The 19331-nt window shown below is 40.3% G+C and overlaps 1 long non-coding RNA gene across 3 annotated transcripts in view; it reads right to left on the minus strand.

The window, feature by feature from the left end:
- Nucleotides 1-1643: 1643 nt before the first annotated feature.
- LOC111267267 (uncharacterized) overlaps nt 1644-19331 on the minus strand; it is a 52795-nt gene continuing 35107 nt past the window's right edge. The window contains exons 1-4 of one of the 3 annotated variants that reach the window (XR_002684502.2): nt 14436-15404; nt 12857-13960; nt 4871-5194; nt 1644-2574 (exon numbers count right to left, since the gene is read on the minus strand). This is a non-coding gene — a long non-coding RNA (uncharacterized LOC111267267). Of the gene's footprint in view, nt 2575-4870; nt 5195-12856; nt 13961-14435; nt 15405-19331 lie in introns of those variants that run through there. The other 2 variants (XR_002684504.2, XR_002684503.2) reach the window with 2 other exon arrangements.

Here is a 19331-nt window from a genome sequence, read left to right on the forward strand (position 1 = left end):
AAGTAATTCCCTCAATGACTTGCATTTCATTGATATTAGGTTAGTTCCTACTCCCTAATTATTGCGTAGACCAGCTGGTCTTTTTGCCTTTTCCTCCACTCGCATTCATGCGTTTAGCGATAGAAGATTTATTCAGACAGATTTTTTAACCTCTCCCCTAAGCGAAATGGAATGTCCTGTTTACAGGGTCTTTTATGGTGGCATGGCTGGAAAAAAGCCTTTACTTCAGGACTGGTTTTTGACTACTATTGAAACCTGTTAGAAAATATTGACTACGCCTTAGCTGCTGCGTAAATACCTGGATAAGTTAGCAGGACTATCGATATGGTCCGATGTTTCAACAATTTACCTTTCGTTTCAGAATTACTGTTCGGTCTTTGTGAAGGCAACTTTACAGAAGGGACCTAAACTAGGGAAACTATGGTCGTTCTCCGTAATCGCAGAGGTAGGTCCTAAAGCTAGGAAAGCAGTTCACCTACAGGTTTTGTAGCAAGCATGAATAACAATTTATCCAATATGCGAATAAGGCAAAATAGCGGTTTTGCAAGGATGACAACGCGAAAAAAATTAAAGACGTACTTACGGCACCCGGCTGGCTACTGTTACGGGTCAACAAAGGCCTCCAGGTAACATAATCAGCCAGATGTATACATGTATATATATATGCATATGGCCGAGTTCAAGTTAGTCAATAGCTGGAGGCTGTAGACCTTGCGAGCAGCAGCGCTTCGAGACGCGTTTCATATTCTACAAGATTGGTACGTACGTGTGTTCAGATATCAACTAATAAATATTCGACTGTAAAAAGTATATACAACTATATGCAGTGTGTGAACGACGTTACAGGTTCTTTCGATATAATAGATGACAATCTTTGGAATTTGCTTCAGAAATAGAGGAATTAATAAACGATCGTTCGAAGTTGTTCTCTCCATCTCTCAGACAAAACCTTATCAAGCATATGGCATCCTCGTTCTTCACTTCAATTGTAGAAGGTTAAAGGTATACAGAAGGAAATAAGGGGTACAACTCTAGGGGCCATTGTGGCATAATCGTGACAAAGCAACTTTTACATTACACTTTATATATATATGTTTTGTGCATGAGTGGCATAAGCTCACTGTGATCCATTTGTTGAGGAATACACAGGAAAATAGCCTGTTCGGCGACTTAACGAATTACTTTGGCTAGCCAGCCCGACGGTTTGGACCAGATGAGAGCCGAAACGGAAGGCGACGGCAAAGATCCGGAAACACTCCGGGCTAGGTTGGCTTTGCGCGTCAAAAAAGGACTCGCCGGCTTTTCTTTATCTGAAGGCATCTGTGCACCGATAAGATCACCTAGATATGATACTAGGATGAATGGTAGTTGTTCCAAGCATAAAACTGCGGTTAACCAATCTACGGAAGCGATGCTACTGCTGCCGTAAGGTGTTAACGGCTTGAAATGACCAGTATAATTGGGAAGAGTAGGAATTAAGTTGTCGATGAGCACAGATGCGTGTTCCAGAATTTGGCTGATTCCATACATCGCAGTATCATAGTAAACAATGCTAATAAAAATTCAAGTTGAAACCTTTTACACTTGAATTATCTTAATTTTTGCCATATGTTATTTCAATTAGAAACAAGAGATCTAATCAATGTTTTTATGTGAAAGATTTCTTAATTTACTAAGACATTTACTTAATACGATAGAGGTAATTTAATTTCCTTTTGCGTAGGGCTTCCAATAGATACCTATGAATAAAAGTGGTGCTTTACAGAACATGTCGTTCTCGTCATCCGTTTAAATCACACAGTTGCACTGATTTGTAAAGCCGAACTTTGAGGCTAGACACTATAGTTTCTTTTTGGTTTGCAGACTTATGCCTATATTCCTCTGCTAGCTCACTTCTCTTTAGGTCGTGGACACGGATCATTGACATAAAACATTTGCTCCCACTACACGTCGATGGCCCCTACATGGATACGTAAATCTTTAGCCTATTAAAGATAAAAGAAAATATCTTATTAGTTCAGGGCTTGCCTCAATGACAGTCTTGCCCAGTTTGTATCAAGACGGTGCTTGCTGACAATGGGGCAGTTCGCTCATTTTAAATTGCCCACTCCTGTCGTCTGCCTTTTTTCGGCTTCGACTCCACTTCCACTATAATCTTTCGCCCTGTAACCTTTCTCGGGCTTAACTAAGTGCTGAACGAAGAAATACATCTTTGTTTAAGTCGATTCTTTTAGTAATACTAGCAGTCTTTTTTTTTTTTTTAGCAAAACTAGACAGATTCGGGACGCTTTATTTCGTTCTCATTCTGTTGAATCTTAGTTATTTGTTCTAATGGGGAGCACGGTTAAGTAAAACACTTATTCCAGGTATCTACTCGAGATTCTACGCATCAGAACATGGCATTAGTTTTGTTGTAAGGGAGCCAAATAGATTGATCATGAGTTGCGCGCGGGACCGATTGTTGACAGATATCCTGCGATTTCAACTCGCAATCCCGATAAGTCTGTTAACAAATGAAGTGTGATTCAGTTGCTATCCATTGACACGTCTTGATTTGCTGATTGATGCGATTACCTGGAAAGATCACAAGCAGAAGGCAAAATGGAGATATTTATATCGGAAAAAAAAGAGAGAGGAATGGAGAGAAAAGAAATCCACAGAATATATTCCTCCCGATGAAACTCAAAGGGCTCTGGTCGACTGTCTCTGCTTTCTTAGCGGTAAACATAGCAATCGATATCTCAACTCGTTATAATTAATTGCATGCTGTGTGTTTATAAAAGAAGATTTTACACCAACCATAGTCTGTTTATACTGAGATAGAGACGTAAATAATAACCGATAATAATTTAGTGTTTACATTTTGTACGAAATACGTGAAATAACGTTAATTCTTCACAATGAATTTCTTCGGAAGTTCCGGAAAATAATTTTGAGTGTTTTTTAGAATGAAACACTGGGATAGTACGAGAAATATGTCGATTAATATCAATTGTATACGGTTATGGATGTTCGTGTGGACCTGCATTTACGAAACAAGTAGGCTTTCTGATCAGACCCTCGGTGAAAACTGGGGACTGGCAGTTTTCGGTGCCCTAAACGATCTTCGCGTTCGGCATTCATGACAGATTATGGCCTACATATGTCCGGATACTTCATCGAACGTGCATATATTGAATTAGACATAAAGTTGACGTTGGTGAAAGTTGAATTAGCCTTATATAATATATATATTACATGCTTTTTCGATATTCTGATAGATTTAAATTGATTTTTCAATAAGCTATGTTCCCTTTCTATAAATTAAATTTGTATAAAGCAGAAATCATCTAAACAAAATGCTCATACAATTACAAATAGTATTAATAACAGTTGTATGCATTTCCTACCAAAATTTCGTACCTTTTAATAATATTCTATTGTATAGGCGTGTTTAGTTTACTACTGCTTTTTTAATACCTAAGTCTCATTACCGATACGTTTTGTGCGCTTTACGGATTAGTCCATATACTCATTCTTGTGCTTCCGATAAATACATTGCTTTCATTCGTATTTCGAGCGTCGCTCACTAGTATTAGCTAGCGTTACATAACTATTACAAAAATATGTGTCTCTGTTTACGAATCAACATTGTCATGGGTCTATCTGTGCCCACTCTCACTGGACCAAGATCTACTATATATATATATATATATATATATATATATATACAAAAATATATATAGCACATATAGTATTTATGTGCTTTCCTCTAGGCTACTCAAACCACTATGTCGGGTGCCACGACTGGTCAGAGGGTTGACACATGCAAAACACTTGCCATAGAGACTGCCTATGCTTCGACATTGCCATGGGGTGACCGCTGGTAGCATCTTTCTTCTCGCACTCTCACGGCTGTGGAGAAACGATCGTTACGGTTTGATCCGTGCTTCCAAGTTGTCTTCGTCATTTTCGAAAAGGGCACAATCTGACGCCGACGACGGAGTGACACCATGTAAAGCTGACGTGCAGCAAAGCCGAATCCAAGCTTCTGGCAAATATAACGCTTTCGCCCGATTGCCACGACTGCAACAGCGACTGCTTCGTGAATCTGTTGCGTCGCAAACTCCAATATACCAAGCAAACGAAGTCCCCAACAGATCCGACCCCCCGCGCCAGCTGAATACAACAGCCACTTTTTGTTCTTCCAGTTGCATGGATTCCAAAGGATCATATCGTCAGCCGCTGTTACTGCTGCTGCTGCCATAGGTTCTGCTTTCGTAGAGTCATTGCAATTGATATTCTTATCGTTCTTCCCTTTTCCATTGGGCTTCAAGAGGCAATAGATGAGGTTAAGAACTCAGCTGCGAAACCATTCGATCTCCTCCAACCGCCCGCGGGTTTGTCATGTACGTCTGTGCCAACAACGTACAATAGCGTCGTAGACAACACCATGGCAATTGAAGTAAATATAGTTATTTTGCGACTTAGAACCGGCAGCGGCGTGAATGATGTCAAATAGGAAATGCACACGGATAAGTCGCATAGTGTGCAGCTCTATGTAGCGGCGTTCAGATGTGGTCGAAGATAAACCATTAGAATGATCGATGACAGGTGTTATAATGAAGAATTTTCTATAATCAATTAGACTATTATAGGTATAACTAGAGCGGCTCAAAAATGGATGCAGACAGTCAATATGCACATTGTGCATTTATCAGTAATAAATATATAGCTTTTCGACATTAACCGCAATACTACTTTGTACCTGGTTAATGTGCAAAGCAGACATACAGAGACATTAGACAGCCGCTAGAGAAGACAGCACAAATGTCACGTTTCCGTTAGGCCACAAAGATCCTACAAATTTAATTGAAAAATCATTACTTACTGACTTTACTGTCAATTTATATTTGTTCTTTCCGCGACCTTAGCTCGATTTCAACTCGTGACAAACACAACTTCCAGCAGATATCGCTGTCATTATTATAACGGCGCCAATGGACAGTGCGACAATTGCCCTAATTTTCTATATTATTCCCACCGCAGGAACTGCGACAGCAGTACACGTGCAGCCGATCCCGTTGAAAGATTTACGTTAACTAGAACATTGTTGTATTACATCATCGTACAATTTCCTCGTTGTTTCTTTTCGTAACTGGCCCTAACGCTGTCTCGGACAACGTCGCGCGGTCAATTCAACAAAACTAAAAACCTGAAAAACAACAGAACATAGATAGTTACGATCTTTTATATATGACCGCCACAGACACCAGCGCCAAAAAGGTGGCCTTCGGCGGAACTAACTTTTGTATGAGCTACATATATATATATATATATAGACAGGGCGGTGTGTTCAAATTGGAGAAAATTTAGGCAGGATGTTTGCCGTTACTTCTGGTAGACGACAAACAAAGGCGAGAACAAAAGAACAAGTTCTTCGTAACAAAGAAGGATAGTGAGTCGTTTCCAGAATTTGGGCCAGCGATGATCTAATTTCTCCGGGCGCGCTGGACAAACTTTCATGAGAACGAGGAAAAACCTTCATGAGGTAAAGCGGAAGGTATTCAATAAAATATAAATTTAAAATTCACCGAAAATATTGAAAAGATCAATTTCGAGACAATTAAGCTTTTACTAGAGGAATGACCAAGCGTTTTAGAGAAAAGGGTGTTAATTGTTATTTATATTATACAGATATGCTTCAACGGTTAGGCCTTTTTAGACTTTTTGCGCCTTTTGAACTTGTTGGTCGTATCAAGCTTTTGCATTTTTCAGCCTTTTGGCCTGCTGTCAACCCAGAAAATTAATTTCATTGAAATTTTGTGTGTATCACGGATTTGAGCGACGCTTTAACACGTTCATATCTACCAATGTTGCTTGATATACAATCATTATTAAAAAGTTGTTGATGAATTTAAACGGAGGTGTTTTAGGAATGACCTGTCAAATATCTAGATCCAGGATTGAAACTGCGACTATGGTGGATGGTGACTGTGGTGGATGGTGGCTAAATTAAATAGAACGGGTGGCCTGAAGCTTATAGCAGATATAAAATTTTATAAGAAATACCCATTTTTGTTTGGATACAGTATTAGAAACAAAGCGTAAGCACAGTTCCCAATTTAGATGCTTCAACTTATATGCACTGAAAGGGGCAAAAACCACTTGACAGTCCAATCTGTTAAAGCAGCAAAAGAGGAAAATGTAGTCAGAATACTAATAATAAAAGGAAATTTAGTGGAGCCTCTCGATCTATATGAAATGAAGATGATTTCTTTCGACTAGCTGACCAACGGGTCGGTCGCTGACGCTTTCAAATCAAATAGCCATTTTTTGCACGACGTTCTCGTTGTACAAGAGGACGAGACAACAAGAAACAAAATCTCATAGCTAATAAATGGTAAATGTACATACCATATAGGCAATAAGTATTCTAAGATCTGATAGTAGAAAAGCCCCGTGTGGCAAAGTGCCTAGCACTCCTGGAGTCATAAAGATATTGGCAGTTATACCGGTTCAGTGCTCCCGCCAAATGTTAACGCCTTACAATTGAAACAAGGGAGCGCTGACGGTTTCTCTGTGCAATTGCATTTAGTGGCAGGTAGGTCAGTAGCTAATAGAAACAAAGCAGCAGTCATGTATCTATATATCGTTTTTGACGGCTTTCAGGCTAAGCTGCCGAAAATAACTGCGCTTCATAGAAGTATGATTGCTACATAAATACATTTATATAATTGAATAGCAAATTACTGCTACATCGCGATATCGCTACGGATCAGCCGTACTTGGAAAGATTCCGCTGATTTTTTCACCTACTTTGGCCTTCGTTGGATTTTTCCGGAATATTAAGCACTTTGATTTTTTTTAATGTTGCTTACATAAGAAGATAAATAGCAAACGGTTTAATGGGTCTCACCATGCCCAGTTTACTACCGTTCAATGCCGCCCGAGTGCGTTCAGTACGGTTAATTAATAACATTACACATCTTCAGTCGGGAATACTTTTCTACAAATGTTCTTTATTATGAGCATTTACTTCGCAAAAGCTTAAAAAAGACTAAAAAGCAATATCTGCGTGATTAGCAGCGTTTAGAAAGTCGAAGTAGTATCTGGTCTTTGAGCTCATCCTTATTTTTGGGAATATGACCAGTTCACTTGCAACCTCAACGATTTATTGAGTGCTTGTTAGTTCTTTACATAAGCTGCGGCGATACAGTTATATCGATATATACATATAGATACAAACCGGTAAGTTGCGATCTATTTCCTTTTTTTTTTTTTTCTTTGATCTGGTTGCTTCGGACCGTCTCCAATTGAATTATGTTTGCGACCTGACTACGTCTGAGCTAACGGTGCTCCCGTTTTACCCAATCTTTCTTCTCCGTTCTTGAACTGCAAAGCGCTGACTCTTCAGTTTGTAAAGCGGTCCACCTTTACGTTATGTCCTTGTTTCTTCTCGGTGCGGTTCACTAAAAAGTATCCCCAAAAACGATCGCACGTCTGTGGCAATAGACGGTTGTGTTTTCGTTTTGCTTTTTGTGGCGGCACGCTGGGTTTGAACGTGGGCCGATGGATTAGGATTTCGTTTCCCTTCCGAGATCAGCTTTAACAGATAGAACTACCTGGGGTAAAATAAGCGTTGCTAAAACATAAAGAACGTCCTGTGTTTTAGGGAGCGACAATAAGCTTGAAAAGTATTGTTGTTTTTTTGGTGGTCAGGGTGAAATCTGTGCCAACCTATAGGGTGGACGTGTTATGACCCTACTAGATCCTACGATGTTGACTATCCCATGGTGCCCGTGATGCTACAGTGGTAACGTGTTGCCTGCTACACTAACAGATACGTGACGCGATGTTAGAGGCACTGCTTAATGGCGCGTGAAACTCCAAGAATTTGAAAGTAGTATTTCCTGTGGTGTTCCGGATTACGCCAGTGTCAGCTGTAAAGATTCGATGTACTCGAACATCTAACATTTTGCGATGCTTTCTAGGTTTGTTAAACGTCTGGTTTAGTTTTTTCTTTTTGGCAGTACTCAGTTCCTTTGTTTTACGTTCTACTGTTTTTGTACTATTTTTATCCGCTATTCGGCAAGGTCATTGAGCGAAAAAATCCAAATGCCAGCGAGAGGGCGGAAGTAAACAACATAAACAATCTAGCAGAATGCCGAGCTGGACGTCCCCTTTCGTTGCTGCTTAGAACGGAAGTTTACGACTTACTTGATTTGTCCAGCTGTGTCCCTCTCGAAACGCATCTTATGCACTCAAGACAACAGCGACTTTCAGGCCTAAAATTCTAGCGACTGTTGCTGAAGATAGTTCATATGCCGTCTGCGCAACAACTTCTTTCTAAGCCCGCACAGTATTTTCGTTTATCGCATCGACGGTCACGCCACACCTATCTCTACTTATCATTCATATACTACATTAGGCCTAAACTACGGCCTACCTGGTTTCTACCAGCCTTTAACATTAGCCAAATTCAGTTAGCTTTGACAGCCTGCATGTTTCGAGTTTTACATCTGGTATCGTTGTTAGGCATTCCCTCAGACGGCTGGCCCCCATCACGAAACAAAGTTTTTCTATGCTCGACCACAACGTGCCTCTAAGGTTAGTTACGTTACAAACACGTTACCCACCAAGCTATCGCAAGGACAGCTTCGACAGCCTACAGTTCCAAATATTCGTACACCATTTTTCTGTTTTTCAGAGGTATTTCGCGCTTGAGCTCTCGACTCGGCGTACTTTTGAATGGCTTAAAACAAAGCTTCCATCTCCCCCTTCCCGTAATCCTTAAATGTTTGAAGTTTTGCGCCGGGACGTAGTTTCGGACGGCTGATCTTAGCACGAAACAAATCGTGTGTTTACGGTGCAAGGTTTTTCGATACATACGATCATGTTTTGATATCTTGCGCGTTCTCACGTCTAATAAACGAACAGCGCCATCAGCCATGTTCCATGATCCCTGTTCTATCCCATAATTGATCCCTAGGCTGCTCCACCCCCCGCCCCTTTAGAGAATGAGATTAGACAAAGGAGCGAAAGATGTTCCTTTTTAGAAAAAGCGCGCATTTACCCATCGTGTTTTCACCTAAATCTGCAATCATTCACCATGCTTACATTCAGACAACTTCGTTACCCTTTCGGAGGTTTTCACTGTGTTGCCCCTTCGTGACGACCATTGTCGCCTACTGTGTCGCTTGTACACTTCTTTCAATCACGGTTCATTTTTGCGTCTTTTTGCTTACCCTTCTTCGATCTCTCCATTTCTATCTTGTGGTAAAATGCTGTGACATAACTTTACCTGTTCTTTATTTCAATCTTCCACTGGTAGCGAATCGCTTTGTCCCTACTCCAAGAGTTACCAGTAAGTGAATGAGAACTGTCCACCCCGACTGCCGAAGACTAAGTAATTACCTTTTTTTTTTTTAACACTCGATTATGATGCTGACAACTCGTGTACGGCGGTTCACATCATTTTATTCTATTGTACCCCATCCTACGTTGTGAGTATTTTTTGTGACAATTTATTGTAGTACACACTTGGCTTTGCGCTTTTCTGAAAAAAGAAACTGCTTGTAGGTCTTCTAATAGATGGCTTTTTCCAGGCGGTAAAGGTGCCTAGGGGACGCTTATCGGGTTGTCAATTTTAGGTACTCTTGTATAAAAATTAGCGACATGTTCATAGAGATTTGAACTAGCTTGCACGTTTTTGGGCATAGTTCGAAGTACCTGCAGTAGTAATAAATTCAAGTTAATTGACTTGAAGCTGAACCGGCCAGATGTCTTCGTGACACCCTTTGAAGCCAACCATACCTAAGTTATCAATATCTACCAACTTATATCATATGGTTAGTTTAATAACTAAGCCAACTTTAACGAACATATTTGCTACTTGCACGATTTATTCCAGAATCCAAAGTACTTCTTTTCAACGCATCGTGGTCGTGAATAGTTTGGGTAAGACGTGTACATCGAGACTACAAATTCTGTCTGTACCGTAAATAAAATAACCCTATAAAGTCTCGATTTTGGTGAAGTATTACAGTTGAAACGCCCGAACTAGTTGTATTTATCAGCCTTAGAAAAATCCTACGTTTCGTAATATGTACAAACTTCCCTAGGCCTACTCCTACGATCAACACTGCTGCAAAAATGCTTGTGGCAATGCTTGTTGCGATACTCGAAGTGCTTTTGAAACCATTAAAGACAGATTTGAAGACGTAAATTTACGGTGGGAGCGTGCCAATACTCTTGTGGCTACAAAATGTCAGTTAAAAACCCACAATACTTTAGCGTATAGATAGAGCTGGGTCTGCGTGGGTTCGCAGGTGAAATTTACTTGCAAACCTGTTATAAAAGAAAACTAGTATAGCTCGTCGGGAACACACTAGAGCCTGTAGTTTCAAAGACAGTTTAGTTGATCATTTATATGGCCGGCGGTGTCTAAGGTATCCTAAAGCTACACTGCATCACAGAGCCATTGTTAGATAACCGGCTACCCAGCCACGTAAAGATGTAGGTACACATTTCAGCTTTGTGAAGCTTTTACGATTTTACGCATTCAGAAAGAACTAGATAAGGTCAGCCATTGAACTCGTGTTTACAAGTAGTTTAAAGGTGTACCAGCAAGACTACGCCGTCTGTTGACTCGATTGCAAAAAAAGGAGCTAAATATATACGTATATAGATATTTGTGTGTGTGTGTGTGTGTGTGTATGTGTGCGCGTGTTTGAACTAAAGGCCTTCGACGCATCTAACGCGAAACAAGAAAGACGGAATTTTTTTTTCGAAGAACTCTTTTTGGAGAAATAAGACAGCCCGCCTAAATGGGTTCATTCATGCTTTTATAAACCGTTTTAACAGATTATTCCAGCAAACGCCGTCTGCTGGACTCATCTCACTATGGCATTGTACATGAAAGTCTAATCCTTCTTCAACAAGCAGCGTCTGGCAACGTTAGATGGAATCGAGAGGAAGAAAAGGTGAATCCGTTTTGAAGCTCGAGAACACCGGCTTGACAGTAGAAGAAATGTCCGGTGCTAGCCTAGTGCTATTTTTGATATAGCATACACGTAACGTATGTTAAGTATCGTAATTTCTACCGAACGACATATGAATATTGATTTTGCGTCCGCAGAAAATCTTGTACCAATGGCCAGTTGGTACGGATTTTGCAACGGTACACAAACAAACAAAGCGTCCAGGTAAAGGTCCATTCCGTTCCGCGATAAGCAATTCAAATAGATAGATAGATGCAGGATTTTAAAGAGTGATGCGTCGACAGACGTAACCGACCAAACAACAAACAATGTTAACTTGACAACGGCACCCTAAGCTGTATGACCAAATGCCAATACAACAATAAATCTCAATAGGATAACCGCATCAGCTAGGCCTTTTCAAAGCATTCAGCGTTCTACATAAATTGTTTTAGTACGAATTCTGGTCGCCGGAGGCAAAATCTTCGAAGGAGAGCAATCGGATTATAAGGATTATAAAAGGACGGTTCTCGGTGTTAGCGTACGAGAAAAGAAGAGATGTAAAGCCTAGGCATCTTATGGGCGAAAATGAGGCAGAAGATGGCAAATAAATAACACCAAGCTCTTTATACTCTGGAAGTGGTGGGCAAACTCAACAAAGACAAAACAACTGTTAATATAATACCTGTATTTACATATAGTCGTATGCAGCTGTAGTGTTTCGCTCTACGTGGGCAGGACCATAATCTGCTTCAAAATAATATCACGAATTGCAGGATTTGGTGAGTGGGAATCAAACGATACAGACGAATACCTAATCAGTCAGCGAAGTGACGTCTGCAAATTGTAGGACGTGGAAGTTTGTCCTAGTCTACTAGCTCAGATCTGGACAACAAGAGCTCGCGCTTCGATAATTGTTATTTAGCATATGACGTTTGTTGGCAGAAAGCCTACTCGACTATAGAACAGGATGCGTATGTATTCTATTTTTAAGACGCAAAATGAAACAAATGCTTAGATGTTTGTTATTGCTCTATCAGAATCGATTGTGCGCCATTCTTTCCGTTTCATCTGTATGAATTTCCAGCATACTTAGTACACCATTGACCTTCTCTATTCTCGAAATGTTTACCTGTGAAACATACAGACTCCTCGACGTAAAACATAGACCTCGAAAATGTGTACGTCTGTTAAAAAGGGCACGTAAAGAAGGCTCTTATTCTAAATTAATTTTTTTCTTCTCGTAACCTTTGCGAATGTAGTCTAAAACCCGCTAAGATAAAGCCATCCCCTCAGTCTTTGCAGAATTCCTTTAATAATCGTGTCCTACAAGCTGAAGTGTGATCAGAACAATTGAGATGTCAATAAATTTTATTCAGTCCTATCTCATCGACCTAATGCTCTTTCTTATTCGACCTACGACACAAAATCGGTCCGTATTTTCTTCATTTCATACATTTTTGTTTGTGATCAAAGGAGCATTGCATTTGCTTCGCCGATCTAACGTATTCTTATCCTCTGTTGCGGTAAAAGAGGACATTTTCACCTAACCGTTTGTCTCTTCCCCTTCTCTCTTATCCTCTTTACCGTCTCTTGCTTTAATTTAGGTAGAGTTGTTAGCTTCCAGTGACCACAACCTGAAAGGGTTAGAACGGGGCAGGTTGATGACAAGCGCTGGCGACACGAAGGCGACGTTTTAGGTGGATGCGCTTATAACATGACGTAGTGGAAAAACCAATGATACTGGCCTATATATAGTGGATTTATATATGTATATTATACATCAGAATAACTATTTATTCTCGAGTGAACGGTAGAAGGCTCCAGAGAGAAAGGTCCTTTTTCAAAAACGCCAGGTCTTTTTCCCTCTATTCGACACTGCTTTTACTACTTACGTTGGACGTCTCTGCTTTTTTTATGCAGCTTTTCTCTATTCCGCGTATCCAATTCGCTTTTAACGATCGAAACGCTAGTAGCCAACAAGAGTCATATGAACAGATTGAAACCCAAGGATACGGCAAACGCAACAGGCCTCCATGACATCGCATCCTCAACGTCACGTTGCGATATTACCCTCTGGTGCAACCTTGTTTTTCCTTCAGTCTTTATCCAATACATCTTTCCATTAGGATGAAGACACACTGCACCTCTTTAGAATTCGTGTTTAAGCTCGCGATTATTTTCCTCTCAAGTGCCAGCCGTTAACAGCAACCAACCACTTTTAACTCAAACTTTGACAATTTACAACTTCCTTCTGTTTCTCTTCGTTTCTACCCGATTTTCGCACTTCAACCAAACACGATAATTCCGTATATAGATACAACATATATATTTACAACCATGTATATTTATCCTGTATCCTGTAGAGCTGAGATAAGTTTGTAGTCCTATTCTGACCCCAGCGGGTCGCTTTCGATGATACGAACAGCCTTTCTATCTATCAAGCCGTTTCTCTGTTCCTTCATTCTCGCTGGCCGCAGGTTTCTGTCCGTCCCAAATACTCAGATATTTAAGATCTTCTACTCTGGTCAGAGCTGGAAGCAACTTGTGGACCTCTTCCGAGAAAGGACTATCCTAACGACTGTCTGAGGCTCCACCCGTTACCTGTGGGATAGTTCTGCTGCCAACCCTGATACAAATACGAATATTACACCCTCCTCACTTTTTTCCTGTCCGATACATCGCTGCAGATATTCGGAAGAGCTTTCTCTTTTCCCGTTCAGCAAGGCTGGTGCGTTAACCTCTGGATTTTACTGGCTATGGGAGCGGCACCCATTAAGCAAGTTCTTGGCGTGTAGACCAAGCCCTTGCTGTTAACGGTCGAGTTGGAGCAATCGTCGTGATAAATGAGAACTTACGAGTCCTTGGCCTGTTCAAGACAATATTCGTAGTCCAATAAACGGCGCCAGAGTAAAGGAGTACGAAAGGGCTTGTCAGAATGCTTCGTAGAGCAAAAAAGCACAAAGTAGAAGAGAAGGGCAAATATTGACAGTATTCATCTGAAAGGGACGTAGAACGATAGAGAGATTCAGTAGTAATAGAGAGATCTGAACAAGAGGATACTATTTGGCCACTTAATGGTCCGGTGACGGAACTAAACACTGTTAAGAAACAACAAATTGGACGGAGGGCGTAAAGTGCGTTTATGTATTAGGACATAAGGAATATTGTTCTTTTCTTAGCAGAACAAGGAAAAGTGAGAATCCAAAAGCTAAACATATAACCTAGCGTAGTGAAGAGCGATATAGTTTCTGTTATTGCAGGTTTGCCTTAAATAGGAAACTTTAATTATCCCTAATTATCTAGTTGCTAATGTGAAGACTTTTCAAAGGTTTCAGAATAGCTGACGTCAGCTCATGAACCTCGAGCTGCAAGCGAATAATATAACTATTAGCTCTTGCCAATGGCAAAATTCTGCACATGTATACCAAATGTAACAGAGCAAATTTCCTCGAGACACACATAAATACATACCGCCCATTGGGTTCGAGCGCTTCGCTTAAAATTCCCTGCTTTTCTCCGCGCTATCAATTCGTATTGCTTCACCGCCGACCAAAAGCCGACTGTTCTCACACTACTGCAAAAAAGAACTTGCCATAAGAAAATAAAGCATTTGCACAAAGGTTTTCCATAATGAGGATACGTTCCATCAATACGCGAGTGAATTGCTTTTTATCGGAAGATAGCGTCGATTGGTCACATTTTTTTCCATGCTCTCAACCAACTTTTAAAGTCCTATGTATAACGGCGCAAATCAAACGAGGGTGTTGAAAAAAATGAAATGCTACAATTAGTTTCAACTTCTATCAGTGATAGATCGAGGAAGTCGAGCGGGCATCGTACGGAATCAAAGATACAAGCTAAAGATGCAAGGGAATAGCATAATAGCTCGTACAATGTATTGTGACGGTTCAAATATAGACGGCGTCCATATTCGATACCGTTTTTCCGTGATCATCATGCATTTGAATCCTTCTAAGCCAGCAGCGTGAATTTTAGTATTACGGTACGTGCAAGTGCTTTATTTGACCGATAGCACCCATTATCGTACATATCTATATGGTGGTTTGTCCATTTTCTCCAGCGTTGCCTTCCTGCTTCATATCTGTACTATTGTTACGTGCCATCAAGAATTCGAACGAAACTGACGCTCTTTAGATATTGACACATCGACGAAGATTGTTGTCACGCCCGATATCGCTTGACACGCTTGCTATTGTCACCATCACCTCACAAACAATTGATCCATATAATAGCTGCGATACAGGCCTTTTACGTGAAACAGCACAGAGGGAGAGAGAGAGCCGTAGGCGTTCACTTTCGCCCGCTTAAGCGTCTCGTTTCCACTGTAGCACATACGGATTGTTCCAAAGGGTAAACATTTGGGGCCAATGCTACCGACGGCGGCAAAGGCAGCTAGTTCTGTCGCAGCCAGATCGTAATACATAAAGAACAAGGCGCACATATCTCAATAATAGAATAAAGCGTCTGCTTCTTTTGGTTGACTGCTGGCCGGTAAGGCGGGCGCAATAATAGCCAGCGCGGCAGCACCATTCCTACTTTCAGAATGCCTAAACAACAGGGCTTATCTCAAAGAGGCTCCTTCCGGTAGCTAAAAATCACTGACCACTCGCTACCAAGTCAATTAACAGAGATGGAGAAAGTAAACTCTGTATAAAGGCTCATTCAGCCTGTCAACTAAAGAGGGAAACCCAACCGCTGAACTTTTCTCTCGATTCGAGCGTCATTCGATCAAGCCGCTGGGTGTCGCAAACTCGCATACAGCTGATCCGATTCGACCATACTAAGGACGGCAGTGGAAGATCTCAACGAGTACCACATATGGGTGTAACAAAGGTCTGAAAAGAAAAGCCACTTTTCCTGTCAGCATGTGCTACCAAGCATTTTTGCTAATACGCTTGCGGCTAGCAACGATAACAACTTCCTGTTTTCATAACAATGACTGCTTCCCGATCCTGGATTGTATATTATGATACAACAACTAATAAACTACCTATTTATTAGTCCTGCGTGAAGCAAAGCCGCTCATAATGATTGTTTTACTTTTCGATAGTATGAAAATAGTGGCTTCTGTTATTTCTGTCTTGACCTTATTTAAGAGGTCATACATCTGACCCGTCTGTCTAGCTCGATTCATTGATTTTTGATTTTTTGATCGTGTATAGGGTCACAAGTGCCGAAGGACATCGATGTCCATAGATGTTTTTTCCCACGCCAGCTTGTCCTAAGTTAATACTATATTATTTTTAACGGAACAGTAGCCAGACTCGTCGTCAAGAAAGCTGACAACGAGCCTTCACTGCATTTATCTACCGCGATTACTAGTATACTGTACTAAGGTGCCGCTCACTGAGATTATAATATTATCATATAACTGTCATAGCGTACGTCAAAAGCTACGCCAGGAAGGGACTGTCTACATGTATTTATACTTACGTATTAACTACAGTATAAGCAAAACGGATCCGGGTAGAAATCAAATCTCATTAGTTCTTCTTCAGTACCATTTTCTCCAAAAAAGAAATCAATCAATCAATCAATCGGCATCTTGGTTGCACACAGCTCCTGACTGAACCCAAAAAGGGAGTTACACCTTATCCTGTTGTTTTTTGGTACGACACACATGGATGCATCAATACAGTCGAGATTGATTCTGACCGTTTTTGACAACATCATCGATCTCAACCAGTCTACTACACGTTTGGACATAATGTTGATTTCGCTGCTTGGGGAAGTCTGTTATCATTCGTAAGCTTTTTACCGTTATGTAATATTGGAGGCCACTGGTGGCATTTGTGCTTTTGCCAGGAAGCACCCCCGTCGAAGTATGCTTACGCACTACCGGTTAAAAATGCACCGAGCAGTAATCAGTGTTGGTAATTATTGAACCTAGATAACCACGTACTGAGAACCTTATGATAACGTACCATCTAACTCTCACCTATATATATATATATATATATATATATATATATATATATATATATATATATATATATATTTCTATTATCGTACCCATTCACACAATGTTTGTGTTCATTATTATCACTTCGCCTGGATTTCCTTTACCATTGCATTGTCCCAGATATGTTCTAGTATCGGGCGAACCTTGGTGATCTTCCCGCATTACGCATTCTCGCTCAGCACTGTAGCCCCAATTAATGACAGCGATATTCAGTCCCGTCTTCTATGGACAGTGCCTTGTAACCGCTATTTACCACGAAGGCAAATCCCGCAAATGCAACGAGGCCACGGAACCAACGATCGATCGATCTGTCCACTCCAAACGATGATCTCCCCTTCGCTGAAGGCCTGTCTGTTTGTTCCTTTATCAGCTTCGTGCTCCTTTTGTTGTAGGCTTGTAGGCGATAATTTCCTTATGATAGAATCCTTTTATAGTGCGACGCGTATTTATCTAGATGGATTTTTTGGATACTTGCTTACTAGTGCCTCAAACGGACGTTATTTGGTAAAGCATTTTTTTAGGAATACTATATGATCGTTGTTGCCTTTGTAACCCCTTTGCAAATCCTCAGTTATTTTTCTATAGCCAAATAATTGTGATTCACGAAGGGTCGCTATAGAACCCAATGAATCGTAGATATTCTAGCAATAAATAGATTTGTCGTACTAACAGATCAGAGCCATTGGTCAGAAAAACCTATGCAATCCTCTAGAACACGAAAACTTTCAAAGTAAAGCTTTGATCCTATAAATCTTGCCTTCATCATAAACTCAGTGAGCCCTGTCTTGCCGCTACTGGTAATCAGATATTTTTAAATCTTTTTGAATATGAGTGTGCCGCGTCCGCTATCCTCGACAGAAATCCCTGATGAAGCGTAAACAGCTCTTAATCCTCCCTAAGAATTCAGCTGGCCGCTTTTAAATGAATCGCATAGCATCGGTTTCCTTTGCGTTGGTAGATTTCCCAATGATTTCGTCCATTATACCTCTCACAGCGAACGACATATAGAACACCGGTCGACTCGTTCGTTTGACTCCTTCAATGATACGAACCATAAGGCAACATTTTATTTACTTATGATGTCACTTTGTTAGTGCGTATTGAAATAAGTCATATGCAGAGCCTTCAGTGAACAGGGCGTTGAACGAGAGATTTAAAATGGGTCGTTTCATTAGTACGAAACCGCAGGTTAAGTTATGTCTATTTTTAACTTTCGTCCTCGTCTACCGGCCTCTTGTTGCCATAACCTCTATGGCTGGACAAATGCTCATAGGTTTAAGGACATCATGGAAAGGATAATTATATTGTACAGGCCATTTCTATGTAAATAATATATTTTTCACATTTAGTTCATATAATTTATCTTTAAGAAGTACTCGTGTTTCGCAGTTTGCTCATTCATAGCAAACAATAAAGTAGAATTCAGGTATAAATTCACACAGACCACAACCGTATAACCTTCGTTGCTCAAGACACTGAGCCATCATACGTTTCGTTCAATGGATAGAAGATGGAGCATTCAAAATCTGGTAAATTGTGTCCAAATGCTGGTCATACAATTTTTTCATGCTACAGGAACCCAGCCCTTTTTAGATTAAGACAGCAAAATTATCATGATAGAAAACAGTGTGGCATTTCCGAAATTCGAGCAAAGATTAGCCATTATGTGGGACGAACTCCCGTTTCAGCCCAAAATCGACGGTCTACGTAGCTGTTTATGGACGTCGTCTTACAGTTTCCAAAAAAAATCCGAGAAAGGTTTTTGCAAAGCAAATCTAAAAGTCCTGTATAGGTCTCAGATTTAGAAGGCCTGAAAACTAATTAAAATAGCTTAAAAAGTCGTTTTTTATATACTTTAATTGTTATGTAGATATTGAGTGTCGATTGAACCATCTAAATAGGCTCCAAGGATTAGCCTTCTTAGGCCTTTTTTTCTCAGTTTTTGGACTTCTTGGCCGCTTGAGTTTTCGTATGTTTGATTTAAAATTTCGTATGTTTTATAGTAAGCTAAAGACCGAAAATTTAACTCTGATAGAATTTTTTAAAGGTGAAATGTTTAAGCGATATGTTAGTCACTTTAGGTTATGTATAATTTCGTTTCGACGTAAGGTTGTCATTATAAAGGTATAACAAAAAAAAGTATTTTGAAAATATTAGTGAATAATTTAGATCCCGAAATAACGTTATAATCTCTGTCGATGGTGGTTTTATCGACTTCTAGAGCATGCAAAACGGTCGTTGCAGTAACTTCTTTTGCTTGAATAGTCTTAAAAATTCTTATAACAAAAACATTTCGAACCATATGGATCACTTCGAACAAGAAGACTGACATCACGTTCACTGAAGCTCTCGATATGGGAATTTTAGCCAAGCACTCACACTAT

This window comes from Varroa jacobsoni, unplaced genomic scaffold (assembly GCF_002532875.2).
Source record: "Varroa jacobsoni isolate VJ856 unplaced genomic scaffold, vjacob_1.0 scaffold_1166, whole genome shotgun sequence".
NCBI classification, from domain to species: Eukaryota; Metazoa; Arthropoda; class Arachnida; order Mesostigmata; family Varroidae; genus Varroa; species Varroa jacobsoni.